The sequence below is a fragment of the Pan troglodytes genome, chromosome 20 (assembly GCF_028858775.2).
Source record: "Pan troglodytes isolate AG18354 chromosome 20, NHGRI_mPanTro3-v2.0_pri, whole genome shotgun sequence".
Taxonomy (NCBI): domain Eukaryota; kingdom Metazoa; phylum Chordata; class Mammalia; order Primates; family Hominidae; genus Pan; species Pan troglodytes.
This window is the reverse complement of record NC_072418.2, coordinates 32819134-32836204: the sequence shown is the minus strand read 5'-3', so window position 1 is coordinate 32836204 and position 17071 is coordinate 32819134. Positions and strand designations below refer to the sequence as shown.

General features: G+C 47.4%; 1 long non-coding RNA gene across 2 annotated transcripts in view; it reads right to left on the bottom strand.

Moving 5' to 3' along the window:
- Nucleotides 1-154: 154 nt before the first annotated feature.
- Nucleotides 155-17071, bottom strand: part of LOC104003328 (uncharacterized) — a 21190-nt gene continuing 4273 nt past the window's right edge. Inside the window, exons 2-6 of one of the 2 annotated variants that reach the window (XR_010153569.1) lie at nt 14447-15432; nt 12981-13138; nt 12173-12238; nt 5350-7276; nt 155-5247 (exon numbers count right to left, since the gene is read on the bottom strand). This is a non-coding gene — a long non-coding RNA (uncharacterized LOC104003328). Of the gene's footprint in view, nt 7277-12172; nt 12239-12980; nt 13139-14446; nt 15433-17071 lie in introns of both variants that reach the window. The other variant, XR_010153570.1, reaches the window with a different exon arrangement.

Sequence of the window (17071 nt, the reverse complement as noted above, 5' to 3'; positions counted from 1 at the left end):
CATGAAGGCTTTAATGCTTCGTGGGGCCAAAGGGATCCCAGCTTACCCTTCGGCGAGGGCATTAAGGTATAGAAGGGGCCAAGGTGATGCTGACACACTGGCCCCAGTAGAGACTCCCTAAGAGTTGGAAACAGAGAAATCCAACATCCAATGACTGAAGGCAGTACTTGGCAAAAGTAATTTTACTTTTTACATCAATGAGATGAGATGCAGTCACAGACATAAAATTCACAACCCAGAGCTGACAAACTCACTGTAAGATGGCAGCTATTATTATTGTCTCAAATTTCAAGCACTGAAACCTTTTAAAAGGCCCCAAACTTCACTTAACACTTGTTGTTTGGAACCCTAAAATTCAAGAACTGAAGGTCGCCCAGGAACCAAATAGGAGGAGTCTGACTACAAAATTAGAAAAGACAGATCAGGGAGACTGCCGGCCCTTTACAAATTCTCCATCCTTCTCACCCATCACCCTTCAATCCCAAGACAGGTCAGCAGACTCCATGTGGGGCTCTGAGTCCAGTAAGCACAACTAAGCCAGGCAACTTCTTTTATTTTTATTTTTATTTGAGACGGAGTCTCACACTATTGTCCAGGCTGGAGTGCAGTGGCACAAACTTGGTTCACTGCAACCTCCACCTCCCAGGTTCAAGCGATTCTCCTGCTTCAGCCTCCTGAGTACTGGAATTACAGGCATGTGCCACCATGACCTGCTAATTTTTATATTATTAGTGGAGACAGGGTTTCGCCTGTCTCAACCCCCAAGTAGCAGGGACTACTGCGCCTGGCCACGGGCATTCTCTTATACAACCACAGTTCAATTATGAAAATTGGGAAATACCGATTGATGCGGTATTAATAAATAAATTTATTTATTTTGAGACAGAGTCTCGCTGTGTCATCCAGGCTGGAGTGCAGTAGTGCAGTCACAGCTTACTGTAGCCTCAGCCTCCAGGGCTCAATGAATCCTCCCACCTCAGCCTCCCAGTAGCTGGGACCCCAGGCGCATATCACCACACCTAGCTAATTTCTTTTTCTTTTTCTTTTTTTGTTTTCAGTTGAGATAGGGTCTCACTATTTTGCTCAGGCTAGTCTCAAACTGCTAGGCTTAAGTGATCCATCAGTCTCAGCCTCCCAAAGTGCTGGAATTATAGGCATGAGCTGCCACGCCTCGGCCTTGGGTGCTTTTGAGCATACTTTGCATGCATACAGGCTGTCTCGGGATAGTTTGCACAGCACACTGGTGCACTGTTGATGACATTATGCTACCAGCATATGACACAAGCACCCCGGATGTCCTAGGAAGAAGACACGTGCAAGCCAAGGGCAGGGGCTAAAGCCCAGAAACATTCAGGGGACTGGCACATTGGCAAGGTTGTTAGGGGACCCAGTGGTCTGACACATGCCAGGACAACCCTTGTAAAGGAAGGCACAGGCAGTGGCAGCTTTCCTTCAGCTGCACTAGGGAAGAGGCACAGTGCTGGGTGCACCACCTGGGACACTAGAAGTAGCATACTTGCTGATACTTCTCCCATCCGCCTATCAGACAGCTTGGGAGACTGCCACTCGGAATGGAGTCTAGGGCAAGAAACAGCTGGCCAGGAGGTCTAGGCTGTGAGAGGATCTGCTCTTCCACTCAAGCTGCACAACCCAGAGGAGCCAAAAATATCAGTCTTAGAGTCTCCTATGACGAAGAAGGCTGCCATGCCAACCCTCTGCAAGCTTCAGTAGGAGAGGTGCAGGGTAAACCTTTAGCCCTTGGGAGTGCGGTGGTGCCTTCTGCTGCCGAGAACTCATCTCAGTCTGAGACTAGCTCCTGCCGTGCAGTGGGTCCTCGCAGAGACTCGGAGACTACACAGGACAGTGAGTGACTTTGTTCCTGGAACTGATTACAGTGAGGCCCATCAAGTCATAGATTGGGAGGACACAACAGCAACCCATCAGCAGTGAAAATAATGCATTTGAGCTGGGCACGGTGGCTCAGCCTGTAATCCCAGCACTTTGGGAAGCTGAAGAGGAATAATAATAACATGAAGATGCATAATATGTTAATGCAATATTTTAAAGAGTTAAAATTAATGCAAAAATCCATGATGAGCAAAATATTAAAATTTCAAATAGAGACAGGATCAGTAACTGCTGTGCCGAGCCATATTGGTGTCTGAGACAAAAGGAAAAATCAGTACTACTGACCTATGGAAATGGCACTAGCGTGCCAATCATTGGACTTACGTTAAGGTCTGCCAAAAAGCCTCTCCTGCAGAGGAGGCACCTAGCAACTGGGTGGACAGGATGGTTCATCCTCTGGGCATCAGCCAGCATCAGCCACCCCATGGCAGGGGAAATAGATAGTTCCATGAATGGTGTGGCCATGGTGGCAAAAGTCAAGGGAGGCATGAGCCCAACACAAGTTCCCTCTTGCTAGAGATGACCTGGCTGCTGCCACTACTGAATGCCCTACCTGCCAACCACATGGACTAATAATGAGCCCTCAAGATGGCACCATTTCACAAGGAGATCAGGCAGTCACAGTGCAAAGTTCATTATATGAGACCCCTTCTGTCATTGATGAGACAGTGATGAGTCCTAGCAGAGTGAACACCGACTCTGGATATGGATTTTCCTTCCTTGCAACAGTGCCTTCACTGGCATCACCAACAGAGCACTTACGGTTGTCTCTGATTTATTGGCAAGGGATTTGAACAACACTGCCTCAAGCCAAGGGGTCTGTTTTACAGCAAAGAAGCTATGGCTCCAAGGTTCCTCTGGAAGCAGCAGGCCTACAAGAACATCAGGATGACCTGTGCCAAGGCTATGCCAGGGTGAAAGCGTGAGCCCACACCCTGTATAATTGGGATACTATCCTTGAAACTGTGGTGTACGTGCCTTACCAAGAGCAGACACATGGTGCTATGATCCCAACAGCAGAAAGACATGGGGCTGGAAACCCAGGGGGTGGCGGGGGAAGTGAAATCGGCTGCTGTCACCATCACTCGCAGAGACCACCTTGAGAAATGTGTGCTTCCTGTGTCCACAGCTTTGGGTGGGGCTCTAGCAAATTCGACGTCTTAGTTCTTGATGGGGGAGGAGGAGCGGAGAGTGGACTCCTCCACCAGGGAACATCACCAATTCTACAGAACTTGAAAATACAAATACTCCCTGGTCCTCTTGGGCTTCTCAAGTCAGTGGGCCAGAGGCAATTAGCAACAATTAGGATAACGGAGTTTCTACATGCAAAAGAATGAAGAGGTAGCCCCTACATTATACGGTATAAATGTTAACTCAGCATGGATCAGTGACAAACATCAGAACTCTTACAAGAAAACATACAGGTAAATCTTCATGACCTTGGATTTGGTAATGGATTCTCAGATACGACACCAAAAACATGAGCAAAGAAAGAAAAAGAGACAAATTGGAATTCATCAAAACTAAACACTTTTGTGCATGAAAGGACATTATCAAGAAACTGAAAAAACAACCGATGGAATGGGAGAAAATATCTGCAAATCATATATCTGATAAAGTTTTAAAATCAAGAATATATAAGGAACTCCTACAACTCAATAACAAAAAGACAACTCAATTAAAAATGAGTAAAGGATTTGAACAGATACACATCCAAAGAAAATATACAAATGACCACAGGAAAGTATACTCAACATCGCTAAACATTAGGAAAATGCAGATCAAAACCAAAATGAGATACCACCCCACACCCATTAGAATGCCTGCTATATATAATAAAAGAAAAATGAAAACACGATAAACTAAAAATAACATGTATTGATGAGAGTGTGTTGGTAAGAAATTGGAATCTTTGTGCACGGTTAGTGGGAATGTGGAATGGTGCAGCCAGCCTGGAGAACAATATGGCAGTTTCTCAAAAAATTAAACATAGAATTAACATAGAATCAGCTACTCCACTGCTAGGCATATACCCTGAAGAACTGAAAGCAGGACTCAGAGACATCCATGCTGTTGTTCACTGCAGCATTATCCACAAGGGCCCAAAAGTGGAAACAAGCCAAGTTGCCATTAACAGGTGAATGAATAACAAAATGTGGCACGCCTTGTACATACAATGGAACATTATTCAGCCATAAAAGTGCATGAAGCTTTAATACGTGCTACCACATGGATGGACCTTGAAAACACTATACTATGTAAAATAAGTCAGTTTCAAAAGGACAAGTATCATATCATTCTACTTGTTTGAAACATCTACAAGAGACAAAGTAGCAGAGAAAGTAGGCTAGTGGTTACTAGGGGCTGAGGGGAGAGGGGATGGAGAGGTGTTGCTTAATGGTTACAAGGTTTCTGTTTAAGGCAATTAAAAAGTTTTGGAAATACATAGTAGCAATGGTTGTCCAGCAATGTTCATGTAATTCAGGCCACTGAATGAACATTTAAAAATGGTTAAAATGGGCTGGGCATGTTGGTTCACGCCTGTAATCCCAGTACTTTGGGAGGCCAAGGGGTGGGTGGATCACCTGAGGTCAGGAGTTTGAGACCAGCCTGACCAATATGGTGAAACTCCGTCTCTACTAAAAATACAAAAATTAGCTGGGCATGGCTGCGTGTGCCTGTAATCTCAGCTACTCCGGAGGCTGAGGCAAGAGAATCGCTTGAACCCAGAAAGTGGAAGTTGCAGTGAGCCAAGATCGTGCCCCTGCACTCCAGCGTGGGCAACAAGAGCGAAACTCCGTCTCAATAATAATAATAATAATAATAATAATAATAATAAATGGTTAAAGTCGCACATTTTATGTTGTGTGTATTTTACTGCAATAAAAAAAGTACTGATTAAACTGGCAGGAGAAACTAGTTCTGACTATTGCAAGGAGATAGAGTTGTTTCTCCATGAGGGATGGATGAGTATGTTTGGGACTCAGGAGAGTCACTGGGATGTCTCTTAGTATCTTATTTATTTATTTACTTATTATTTTTGGAGACAGGGTTTTGCTCTGTTGCCCAGCTAGAGTGCAATGGTGCAATCATGGCTCACTGCAGCCTCAACCTCCTGGGCTCAAGCGATCCTCCCACCTCCGCCTCCTGAGTAGCTGGGACTACAGGCATGTGCCACCACACCTGAATAATTATTTTTCTTTAGAGATGGGGTCTTGCTCTGTTGCCCAGGCTGGTCTCAAACTCCTGGGCTGAAGTGATCTGCCTGCTTCAGCCTCCCAAAGTGCTGGGATTACAGATGTGAGCCACTGCGCCCTGCCTTCTTGGTGAATCTTGAACCTGCAATTAGATAAAATAGGCAGTCACAGCAGCCAAGGGCCAACCAAGACAAAGCTCAGGAAAGACTCAGAAACTGCAGGGGGGAAGGTGTGGTCACCTCACCTGGCACACAACTTAAACAAGCCAAAGTGCTGGCCAAGAGTGAGGGACATCTGGAGTGGTAGGTGCAGGAGGGAGACGATGAATAGCAACTGTAGTTTCATTCACAGTAGGATTTCCGCAGGCCTCCCCCTTGAAGACCTGGTGACAGGTTGGATTTGATGCAGGGCATGCCTGAGTCTGAGCAGTCCAAGAGGGAGATGATCAGACAATCGCGGGCGGGCACCGCCTCGCATCCTCCTGGCCTCCGCTGATTCAGCTATGGCAGTGGTGAGCAGTTTTGTGCAAGCTTCAGCTCATTTGGGCCTCACAGCACCTTGCCTCAAGCATGCTGTTTGCTTTGGCCCCAGGGCTTCCTGAATGCTGTGGCATGGGATGGCAGAAAGAGCCCATTCAGCATGCAAACATATGTTCAGCCCGAAGGTACGGGGGTTACCGTTCCCAGGGAACTCTCAGCCAATGGGGGAGAGGCAGAAGATTCTGAAAGGTCTTCTGTCTACTCAGCAGTCTGCGTGGGACCGAGCCCTGGGTGCCTGTAGAGGGGACCAGCCTTGGTAATGCACCCTTGTGTTGGCTTGTGAAGGCACTGTGTCACCTTCCCTGTTTCCTCATCCTGCTTCCTAAAATTGCCTCCAAACTCCACCTTCCCTCGGAGAAGGACTGAAGTAGGTAAGTGGAATTTAGTATCAGGTTTGTAAGGGTGAGATCGCAAAGTACTTAAGATACAAACACAAAGTGTCTATCCTACAGACCTGGGCTCAGTCCTTTTTTTTTTTTTTTTTTTGGACAGGACTGGAGTGCAGTGGCGTGATCTCGGCTCACTGCAACCTCTGCCTCCTGAGGGTTCAAGCAATTCTCCTGCCTCAGCCTCCCGAGTAGCTGGGATTACAGGCACCAGGCTAATTTTTGTATTTTTAGGAGAGACAGGGTTTCACCATGTTGGCCAGGCTGGTTTCGAACTCCTGACCACAAATCATCCACCAGGCTTGGCCTCCCAAAGCACTGGGATTACAGGTGTGAGTGAGCCACTGCACTGGGCCACAGCCAGTCTTGAAATTCCATATAATCACAGGCTAAGTCAAAATTTCAAATTAAACATATCTGGATAATTTCATCATAGCAGAAATGGTGAAGGGGTAAATTCTGGCAAAGTGACACGCTCAGTTTGTTAGGTTACAATCGGGAGGGCAGCGTCTTGAACGCGCTCCGGTGCCCATGGTCCCTGGATTTCCTAATCTATAGCACCCTCTAGTGTTAGCTTTGCTTCATGTCCAGAGCTCAGTGGTAAAAGCCTGAAATTCTGCCTCTGCACAAACCATGGTAAGTGGAAATTTGTGACAGGAGAGGCTCCTTTTATTGCTTTTTCTCTAAGGAGAAGTCATCAGGTGCTTAAATCTTTGGAAATAAATTTGTGCCACCTGTATGTTTAAAAGTATCATGCTTTATGCTTCATTTGTTCTTCCAACAAGTAATTGTTGGGGGTCCCTGCGGTCTACAGAAGGCCCCATGTTGGAGCAGGAGGTTTTAAATGAAAACGCTGCACATTTTCACAGATGAACAGGGAAGGAGGGTGTCACGCCAATGTCCAAACGGGGAAGTAGTTGGCCGGTGCGTGCAGGGGAGAGAGCTGCCACCGTTCCCCCTCAGTCCCACCTCAGAATTCATCATCCTACCTGGCTCGGAAACAGATTTGGGGAGCATAAGCTCTCTTTATAGTTTGCCCCACAATCGATTTCAGTGCATCTGTGCAGAGTGACATGAACTGTCCTAAATGTCTTCTAAAATAAAAAGACACCTTTGCCTCACTCAGGGCTTCGCAGCATTAAATGTACTTGGGTTAAAGGCTTCAGCGTACTCCAGTGGGGGCTCATCTTCCTACACTTTGGATAATTCATATGCATGAGAAGACATCGTCATTTTCGGTGCAGTTCTGAAAGGAAGTATTAAGGGCGAGAATTTGATTTTAAGTGAGGGAAGGGAAAAAAAAGGTGTGAATTTAGCTCCAGACTCTGCAGAGGATGAAAGAAGATGTTATATTTCTGTTTGAGACGTTGCAAATCACTCTAGAGTGCCCTCTGAACTTCTCCCTCAGCCCACCTGTCCACAGAATGGCTGGGATTCACTCCACTCTCCAGGATTTACTGTCACCTCTCCCATCCACAGTCTTTTAGGAACAGACCATCTCAGACAGCCCCTAAAGTTACCGCATGGACAACAAATTGTTCTGCAAAGTGATAGCATAGAATGCACCAAAACATCTTGAAAGAAACTTACTCAAGATGTGCTTGTTTCCTCAAGATGATATTTTCTTTGTTTTAACCGGCAGTCTTGTGGGTATATATGTCTATGTTTAGCCAAAATGAAAAATGCTCCTAAAATAAAATCTCAGAAACTTTGACCAGAGTGCTTGTATGTTCTAAGGGGGAAAGAGTGTTGCATAATTCATTACGGGAGCAGACTAAACCTTCCCTCCACTTAGAAGAGTGGAGCTGGGTGTGGTGGCTCATGCCTGTAGTCCCAGCACTTTGGGAGGCCAAGGCAGGAGGCCAGGAGTTCAAGACTAGCCTGGGCAATACAGGGAGACTCTGTCTCTAAAAATAATTTAAAAATTAGCCAGGTGTGGTGGCATGCACCTGTAGTCCCAGCTACTCAGGAGGCTGAGGTGGGATGATCACTTGATTCCAGGAATTCCAGGCTGCAGTGAGCTATGATTATACCACTGCACTCCAGCCGGGGTGACACAGTGAGACCCTGTTTCTAAAAAATAATTTAAAATAAAACTAAATAGAAGAAAGATGGGCACTAAGCCTAAAAATTTGACCACACTAAACATAAGGTGTTAGTTCAGAGCTCTGGACCCCAAAAGCTGTGGCCTGGAGTGGGTGAGTGTTTTATTGTCCCTGATATGGGAAAAGGAGTCCAGGAAGAGGCTGGTCCACAGATAAGAGAGTAGCAGGAGACCCTGTAAGATGCTGAGAGCCTGGCTGGGCCCAAGTAACTCTCAAGAACCAGGAGGTCTCAATATTCCCTTCCAGGCACCTGGTGAGCCACGCTGCTACATTGAACCCTCACTGGCCACTGTAGGCCCAACAGTCAAAGTCTGTGGCACCAACACCTTGTGTTAGAGAGACTTCGGGGAAGTCCCTGTGAAGGTCTGGAGCTCCCAGTTCATTTGGGCCAGGCACACTGAACAGAGGGAGGGCTGGAGGAGCTGAGGAGGGAGGCGAGGAGGCGAACCCTGAAGAATCAGGCTTTAGAGGCTCCTGATCAGGAGAAACGCACAGGTGGCTCTTACCACCTCTCTCAGCAACCTTTAGAGATTCCGGGCTGGTGTTTGCTAGCTTAAAAATCACTCATTTAAAATAATTAAAAATCATTTAGAAAAGGAGGGCTTTATTTCTCATATAGAGTTACAACCTGCAAGGCAGCCACCCTGACCGGCTAAGAAGTGTAGTCTCCAGTAGAAGCCAATAGGCAGGCACTTTGAGGAAGGGTGGGAGGGGATAAGACAGGAATTCAAGCTGAATGGGTTGGCCAGGTATACATATTCAACAGGATATAGGAAGAGCTATGAATATTCATGGAAGGAGGCCATACACATATGTGATAAGCAAACATGCATGTTACATGCATCCCATGTTCACCTTGGAGTGGAGAATACACATTTAAGTGTATTACAATCAGGCTGTAGACGTCAAAAGGTGAATCAGGGACATGAAGGCATTGCACAGCCTCTGTAAATGGGCGGAACCAGGCCATGGTCAGTGGTCTCTTATCAGGAGAAAGTTACTGAATCAGCCTCTTGTCCAATCAAAGCTTCAGTTCTGGCTGGTGGAACGAGGGTCAGTTAGTGTCTGGCAGTGGGCGAACTGCAATTGTTTTAATATTACCTATCTCCAAGCCATTGGTTTGTTTAGCTGCTAGAGAAAAAGAAACCCATTGTGGCAGCTGGAAACTAGTTTATTCTTTAAGTGTAGGGGTGTGTGACTTAACCCTTCCCTGATATGGCCCTTAGGTCCTGGTTATGATTTGGTATCTTACTGTCACAGAATCCATTCTGCCAGTCTTATGACCTCTATTTTATTTTTATTTTTTAGAGACAGGGTCTCAGTCCATCACCCAGGCTGGAGTACAGTGGCATGATCTCGGCTCACTGCAACCTCCACCTCCCAGGTTCAAGCAATTCTCCTGCCTTAGCCCCCTGAGTAGCTGGGATTACAGGCACCCACACACCCGGCTAATTTTTGTATTTTTAGTAGAGAAGTGGTTTCACCATGTTGGCCAGGCTGGTCTCGAACTCCTGACCACAGTTGATCCTCCCACCTCAGCCTCCCAAAGTGCTGGGACTACAGGCGTGAGCCACTGCGACCACCGTGCCTCTATTTTAACATGAATGCTGCTCATTTGTGTTTAAGCCACAAAAGGGAGGGGGTAGAGCGGGGTGTGTCTGACCTCCCTTCCCGTCACGGCTAGGAACTCTGTGGTTAAGGTTCCTCTGGGGTCCCCTTGGCCAAGAGGGGGTCTGTTCAGTTGGTTGGGGGGCGCTGAGGATTTCATCTGTAGTTCTCATGTTTCACTGTAAGTAGACTGAGGGCTTAAATCACTTTTATTTATTAATGTTAAGGGGGACGTCCATTAAACCTGAAAGACTTGGGGACACCAACAAGGCTGATAGCCATTAGATAATTATTATTAATGACAGTCATTAGTGATACCAATTATGTACCAATCATTCCGGGCATGAGAGCTATAGGGATAAATAAGACATAACAGCCTCCTCCCTTGTGGAGCCTGCCTTCTGGGAAGGGGGAGTGTTGGTGTTCCATGAAAGTGTGACAATATCAAAAATCCCTCTTAGGCCAGGCACAGTGGCTCACGCCTGTAATCCCAGCACTTTGGGAGGCAGAGGTGAGTGGATCACTTGAGGTCAGGAGTTTAAGACCAGCCTGACCAACATGGTGAAATCCTGTCTCTCCTAAAAATACGAAAAATTAGTCTGGCATGGTGGCGGGTGCCTGCAATCCCAGCTACTTGGGAGGCTGAGGCAGGACAATTGCTTGAACCTGGGAGGCGGAGGTTGCAGTGAGCTGAGATCGCAGCCATCGCACTCCAGCCTGGGCAACAGAGTGAGACCCCTTCTCAAAAAAAAAAAAAAAAAAAATCTTATTTTTTGTCTGTTGTTCTACTAACAGGTTTGGCTTGCAGGAAATCTGCAATGCCTGGGACATTTCAGATTTGCAATTTAGGGAGGACCAGGGTGTACAGACCTCCAACCTCAGCACTCAGAGCTTTGTCTCCTCCCTGAATTTCCCTCTTTTTTTTGAAATTGCTTTGTCATCCAGACTGGAGTGCAATGGCACGATCATACCTCATCACAGCCTTGAGCTCCTGGACTCAAGCGATCCTCCTGCCCCAGCCTCCTGTGTAGCTGGGACTACAGATGTGCGCCACCACATCCAGCTAATTTTTTATTTTTGTAGTGACGGCTCTCTATGTTGCCCAGGCTGGTCTTGAACTCCTGGCCTCAAGCGATCCTCCCACCCCAGCTTCCCAAAGTGGTGGGATTACAGGCGTAAGCCACCAAACCTGGCCTGTACTTCCCATTTGGCAGCACTGTCTCGATACTATTGTAGCTCTGGTTGCTGTGTTCATGCGTACACTTAGGTTTTCTTTCTCTGAAAAGTCAGGGATGCCAGAAGGGGACCTTATCTCTCTTGGCTACTATTCTATTCCCCAGTCTGAAGGGGGAGCTGGCACTGGGAAGGCCCTGAGTCCATGTTTGTTTTCTGGGAATACCATTAAAGGTAACTGACCACTTTTGTTTGCATTGACTAGAAAGACAAGAAATGATGGCTTTAGCTGTATAATACTCTCCTCCAGGCACTTGAAACAGCCCTACCCAATCATATTAATGATAATCACTCGTGGTAACCAGTCTCTGAGTTGGCCCCAGTGATCCATGCCTACCAGCCTTCATGACTCTGTGCAGTCCCAGCCACATGGACGAATGTGTAGGGGTGTTGCAGTGATGGTGTGCAACCTTTAAGCCAGATCATGAAGACGCTGTGGCTTCTGCTTGGTTGTTTGGATCCTTCCCTCTGGAGGATGCCAGCTTCCTCATCAAGAGGACATTGGAACAGCCTGTGGAGAGCCCCACCTGCTGAGGCACTCAGGCCTCATGGCCAACAGCCCAGCCACATGAGAAAGTGGTCCTCTGGGAAGCACATCACCAGGCCCAAGCACCCCTTCAGATGACTACAGCCTCAAGAGAGGGCCCAAGCTAGAACCGCCCAGCTACAGCACTCTCAAATTCCTGACCCTTGGGAGCTGTGAGAGAGGATATTGGTCTTAAGCCACTAAGTTTTGCATTTGATATGCAGCAATAAATAACAACTACAGTGATACTGATGTTGTTCCTTAATAATACCAATTAGTGATGATTTCTTAGTCTTTTTTTTTTTTTTTTTTTTTTTTTAAAGAAATGGGGTCTTGCTATGTCTCCTAGGCTGGAGGGCAGTGATGCCATCATAGCTCACTGCAGCCTCAAACTCCTGGGCTCAAGTGATCCTCCTGCCTCAGCCTCCCGAGTAGCTGGGACTACAGGCACAGGCTACCACACCCGGCTAATTTTTAAATCTGTTGTAGAGACGAGGTCTCACTATGTTACCCAGGTTGGTCTTGAACTCCTAGGCCTTCCAAAGTGCTGGGGTTACAGGTGTGAGCCACGACGCCAGGCCCCACATTATCTTTTTTAAAAGATGCAGTATAAAACCTTAGCAAACAGTGTGCTCGCTTTGCAAATGCAGCTTTAAGAGAAGCCCCTTACCTTCCAGTGCCTTCCAATTGCATCGTTGCCCCCGAGTTCCTCCTACGCGGAAATCTGGTGCTTTCACTGTAAGAAAAGCAGGCATAAGAAAGTGAGAGGGTTGAAGTTCTATTTATTGCCACAGTCAAAGGGGGCAGCCAGAACAAACGCAGGGTTTCCGGGGAGTTAGCTGTGGAGCGCAGCAGAAAGGCCGCTGGGGTCTGGCTGGGAGGACAGATTTCCTTGGCGCGCTGTGCAGCAGCCTTCCCAGAGGATGGGGGCCGGGGGGGATGGGGGGCGAATTATTTCAATAATAAAGGAAAGGAAGATTTTTATTTTAGGTCAATAAAACAAAAAACTCGACCATAATTCGTTAATTTTATTGAAATGGCATGCAAATTACTTGATGAAACTTAGCAGAAAAGCGGCTCGGTGCAAACAACGAGCATTGTTTGGGAGCGCGTTTCCCGTTGGTCTCAAATCCACATACAATATTTCCTTAGTGCTTAATTATTTCCCCACTGCTCGCGTCTGCAGGGCTGAGCCCTTTGTCTGGCTCGCTTTGCACGCGGCGGGCAGCAAGTGCGGCGCCCTCCCCCGCGCCCGGCACAGATGGGGCCCCGGGGCCTTTGTTTTAGGGGTGGAGCGACAAGATCTGTAAAGCGGGCGCTGCAGGCCGGGTGCACGTGCTGCGGGCGCGGGGGTCCCCAGGCCGCCGTCCCCTTCCTTCCTCCGCCCCATTGTCTGCCGGCGTATGGGAAGCCGCTGCGCTCCCGCCGTGCGAGGGCTGTAATCTTTGAGGTTTCTGCAGATTTGTGGAGGAGCTTACTTGACAGCAATCTCTTGGCGTGCTCAGATCACTCTGCAAGCCTCTGGCACACGCAGGGCCGCCGCTAAAGCAAGGGCCTCTGGTCCCCCGGGCCTGCCCCGCGCAGCTCCTCCTGGCAGCTCCTCCAGCAAAGCACCTCAGCACCGAAAAATAAAATCCTACGGCGGGGATTTAGACCAGAGAGGAGTGAGGTTTTGGGGCCTGGCGCCTGCTTGAGCCTCGGGTAGGGGAGGGTCTTCCTTGGCTACTGGGTATGCTGTGGGCCCATGCTGCACCCCTAAATTCCTGACCCACAGGACCTGCCAAAGGTAATCCATCGCCCCAAAGTCACCCTATTCGGGTGGGATCTCTGCTTTCATAACAGAGAAGGGTCCCAGCAAGGGGACTGAGGAACGAATGTGTGCAAAACACTGGTTTCATTCTGAAGTCAGAAGTGTGGTTCCCCCATGCAGCTGGAATTTTGCAGGGACGGCCCGGCTATAAGATGGGTAATGCATGTAGAGTAGGAGGGAGGGCAGACCCCAGAGACCCCACCCCACTGCAGGTGAAACGCAAAAGAACGCCTTGCAGATTCCAAGGTGCCCACTCTTCCCGGCGCTCCAAACTATCAGGATGTTTTCCGTGCTGGAGGAGTCCCTGACATTTCCTCCTCTCTGATTTTCGCCATATTTACAACGTGTGTGTGTGTTTACCTTCCTGGACTTCCCTGCCTTCCAAAGGCGCTCTGCACCCAGTGCAAATGCCCTCACCCTCAGGGCCCTCTCAGGTCTCCCCATCTCTGCCAGCCGTGTGTTAAGCGAAGAACAGAGGCTTGAAGGCCAAGAGCCCTAGATTTCTGTTCTGATTGTGTTACTGACAGTGTGATCAAGGGCAGGTCCCTTCCTCTCTCTATTTTCGGGGTAGCCTAAGAAATCGTCTGAGAACTGGAGGGGCTCTGTCTAATCGAAGACTGTGACTGGGGAGCCTCGGTTCTTTGCAGGGCCCAGAACCTGCCCCTCCATCAGCAGTTCCAGACTCTGAGCCTGGGAGCGTGCATTACCAGGAACAAGGAGACACGGTGGCTACACGTGAAGGTGGGTTCTGATGATGCTAGATTGCTGTGGGCAGATATTCTGGGACTTCTCAGAGCCCTGAAATCCTTCCTTTGTGGAAAAGTCAACTGGGCCGAAAGCTGGACCTGATGTCCAAGATTTGAGGGTCACCCTTCCCCACGGGTGGGGTCTTCTTGGAGGGGGAGACCTTCACTGTTGGAGTCAGCAAGCCCATTCCTGAATCCCAGCTCTGCCTCTAGCAGCTGCGGGTGTCTGCAGCCTCTAATTTAACCAAGAAAATCTCCAGCCCCCTGCTTTTCAAGGTGGAGCTACCACCTGAAATAGGATGTGACCTAGCCTGAATGTGCCTAGAAGTTTCAGCTCCTCTGTTTTCATGATCACTAGTATTAGTGTTTCATGATCACTAGTATTTACCTTCTCAAAATATAGTTTGTCGGCCGTGTGCCGTGACTCATGCCTGTAATTCCAGCACTTTGGGAGGCCAAGGTGGGTGGGTCACTTGAGGGCAAATCGCTTGATATCAGGCGTTCAAGACCGGCCTGGACAACATGGCGAAACCCCGTCCCTACTAAAAATACAAAAATTTGCCAGAAATTGCTTGAGCTTGGGAGGCAGAGGTTGCAGTGAGCCAAGATTGTGCCACTGCACTCCAGCCTGGGTGACAGAGCGAGGCTTCGTCTAAAAAAATAAAAAATAAAAAGTTAGCCAGGCATGGTGGTACACACCTGTAGTCCCAACTACTAGGGAGGCTGAGGTAAGAGAATTTCTTGAACCTGGGAGGCAGAGGTTGCAGTGAGCCGAGACTGCACCACTGCACTCCAGCCTGGAAGACAAAGTGAGACTCCATCTCAAAAAAAATTAATACCAGGGTTATGGAGACTTCTCCAGCAATAATGAAAGAAATTTTGCAGATATATAGAGACAATCTAGGTGACATTCTTTTTAAAATTGTGTGCACCACAGGCTAACAAACAAGCAAATACCACGGGTGACTTCATTTATGTACACTGGAACGAAAGAGAACATTCTGCTATAGAACAAAACCTCAAACAGACCAAAGCTCCAACAGAAGAAAAGACAAACCACCCCCACCCCAAATTCAAAGCTGCCTTAAAGTAAAACTAGTGGGAGAAAGAATTTGCATCCTCTGAGCAATTTGAAATAAAAACTTCAGAATCATAATAGTGACTCTACCATAATTTTCTGTAATAAAACATCTATTATAACAGATATGGCAATACAATAAAAGTCCTATTGTTCCAGAAACTGTATTATAACTGAAACAGGATAATTATAGAAATACTTGCGTGAGAATTGCATGTTCAACAGAACCATTGAAAAATCATTCTTCTCAGACTGAAAATAAGTCTTCCAGGCACAGAAGAACTCTTCAGTGAGATCTGAAATGCAAGACAAGGTGGAATTTTTTTAAGTCTTTTATAGCAGCTTGACCTTCTAAAGTCTCGTCAGGGCCATCTGTAAACTCCAAGGCCCCATCAGCCTCCAGCTCTGAGTTCCACACTTTATTTGGAATACTAACATCTATGAGTAGATTTTTAAGTAGGGCATCTCTTTATATTCTTTCAATAGACAGATTTTCGGGTGAATCTTGGCTCTATCGAGTTCATTTGTAAATTCTAACTTAGAATTTTTAGCTTTTTAGAACAGTTGACCTCTGGAACATTTTGTAGAAATCCCATCCTATGTGGAAGGGATTGCTGATAGTACCACCCTCCCTGTTTTATAGTTTACAAAGCACCTTTCAGTTTTTATTCCTCTTTGAATCCTCACAATAATCCCAGGTTGTTGAGAGCAGGGATTCTCATCCTGATTTTGTATTTGAGGAAATTGAGGATTATCTGTTTGGGAGCAGGGGCTGGGGGATTTGTCTGGAAGCTGTGTTTGCAGTGTAAGCATGCTGTTTTTACTTAGTTTGTCTTTTTTTTTTTTTTTTTTGCTGTGGCTTTGGGGAAACTGATGAGAATTAGTGAGGAACCAGAGGGCCTGCAAGCCCTCTGTGACAAGTAGGGCTTGTCACCACTACTGACTTTTAATGTCCCATCTTGGGTAACCTGGTACTTGAAAGGTTGGGAACCTGGAGGAAATTCACTGAGTGATGATGGTGGCTGAGGGACTGAGGGAGGGAGCTGGGAGGAAATAATAATAATAATGACAATGATGATAACACACACTCAACATGACAGCAAATATGCAGAGTGGTGCTAAGTGGTGACTAAAGGGACATGATAACCATCTACAAATATTTGAAGGATGTAAACACCGAGGAAGAAGATGAATTAATTATTTAAAAGAACAGTGATGAAGCCTGGGAGGAGATCATTACCAGTCCCCAAGCCACCTTGTCCTTCCATAACCCTTTCAGGATTAAGCTCTCCCAAGACCGAAGGGAGGTGGCAGGATGGTTTCCCTGCACACAACAGTCTTGACATAGGCATGGCCCGAGGCTGTTAATGTTTTTTTGAGACAGGATCTCACTCTGTTGCCCGGCGAAGTGTAGCAGTACGATCACAGCTCACTGCAATGCAGCCTCAGTCTCCTGGGCTCAAGCGATCCTTCCACCTCAGCCTCTTGAGTAGCTGGGTCTACAGACGCATGCCACCATGCCCGACTAATTTTTAAATTTTTTGTAAAGATGAGGTATTGCTATGTTGCCCAGGCTGGTCTTGAACTCCTGGTCTGAAGTAATTCTCCCACCGTGACCTCCCAAAGTGCTGGAATTACACTAGTGAGCCACCGCGCTTAACCCGAGGCTGTTATTTTTATTTTTTTGAGACGAGGTCTCGCTCTGTCGCCCAGGCTGGTGTGCGGAGTGCAGTGGGGCCATCTCAGCACACTGCAACCTCCGCCTCCCAGATTTAAGCGATTCTCCTGCCTCAGCCTCCCGAGTAGCTGAGACTACAGGCGCGCTACAGCACGCCCAGCTAATTTTTGTATTTTTAGAAGAGACGGAGTTTCACCATGTTGGCCAGGATGGTCTCGATCTCTTGATTTCGTGATCTGCCTGCCTCGGCCTCCCAA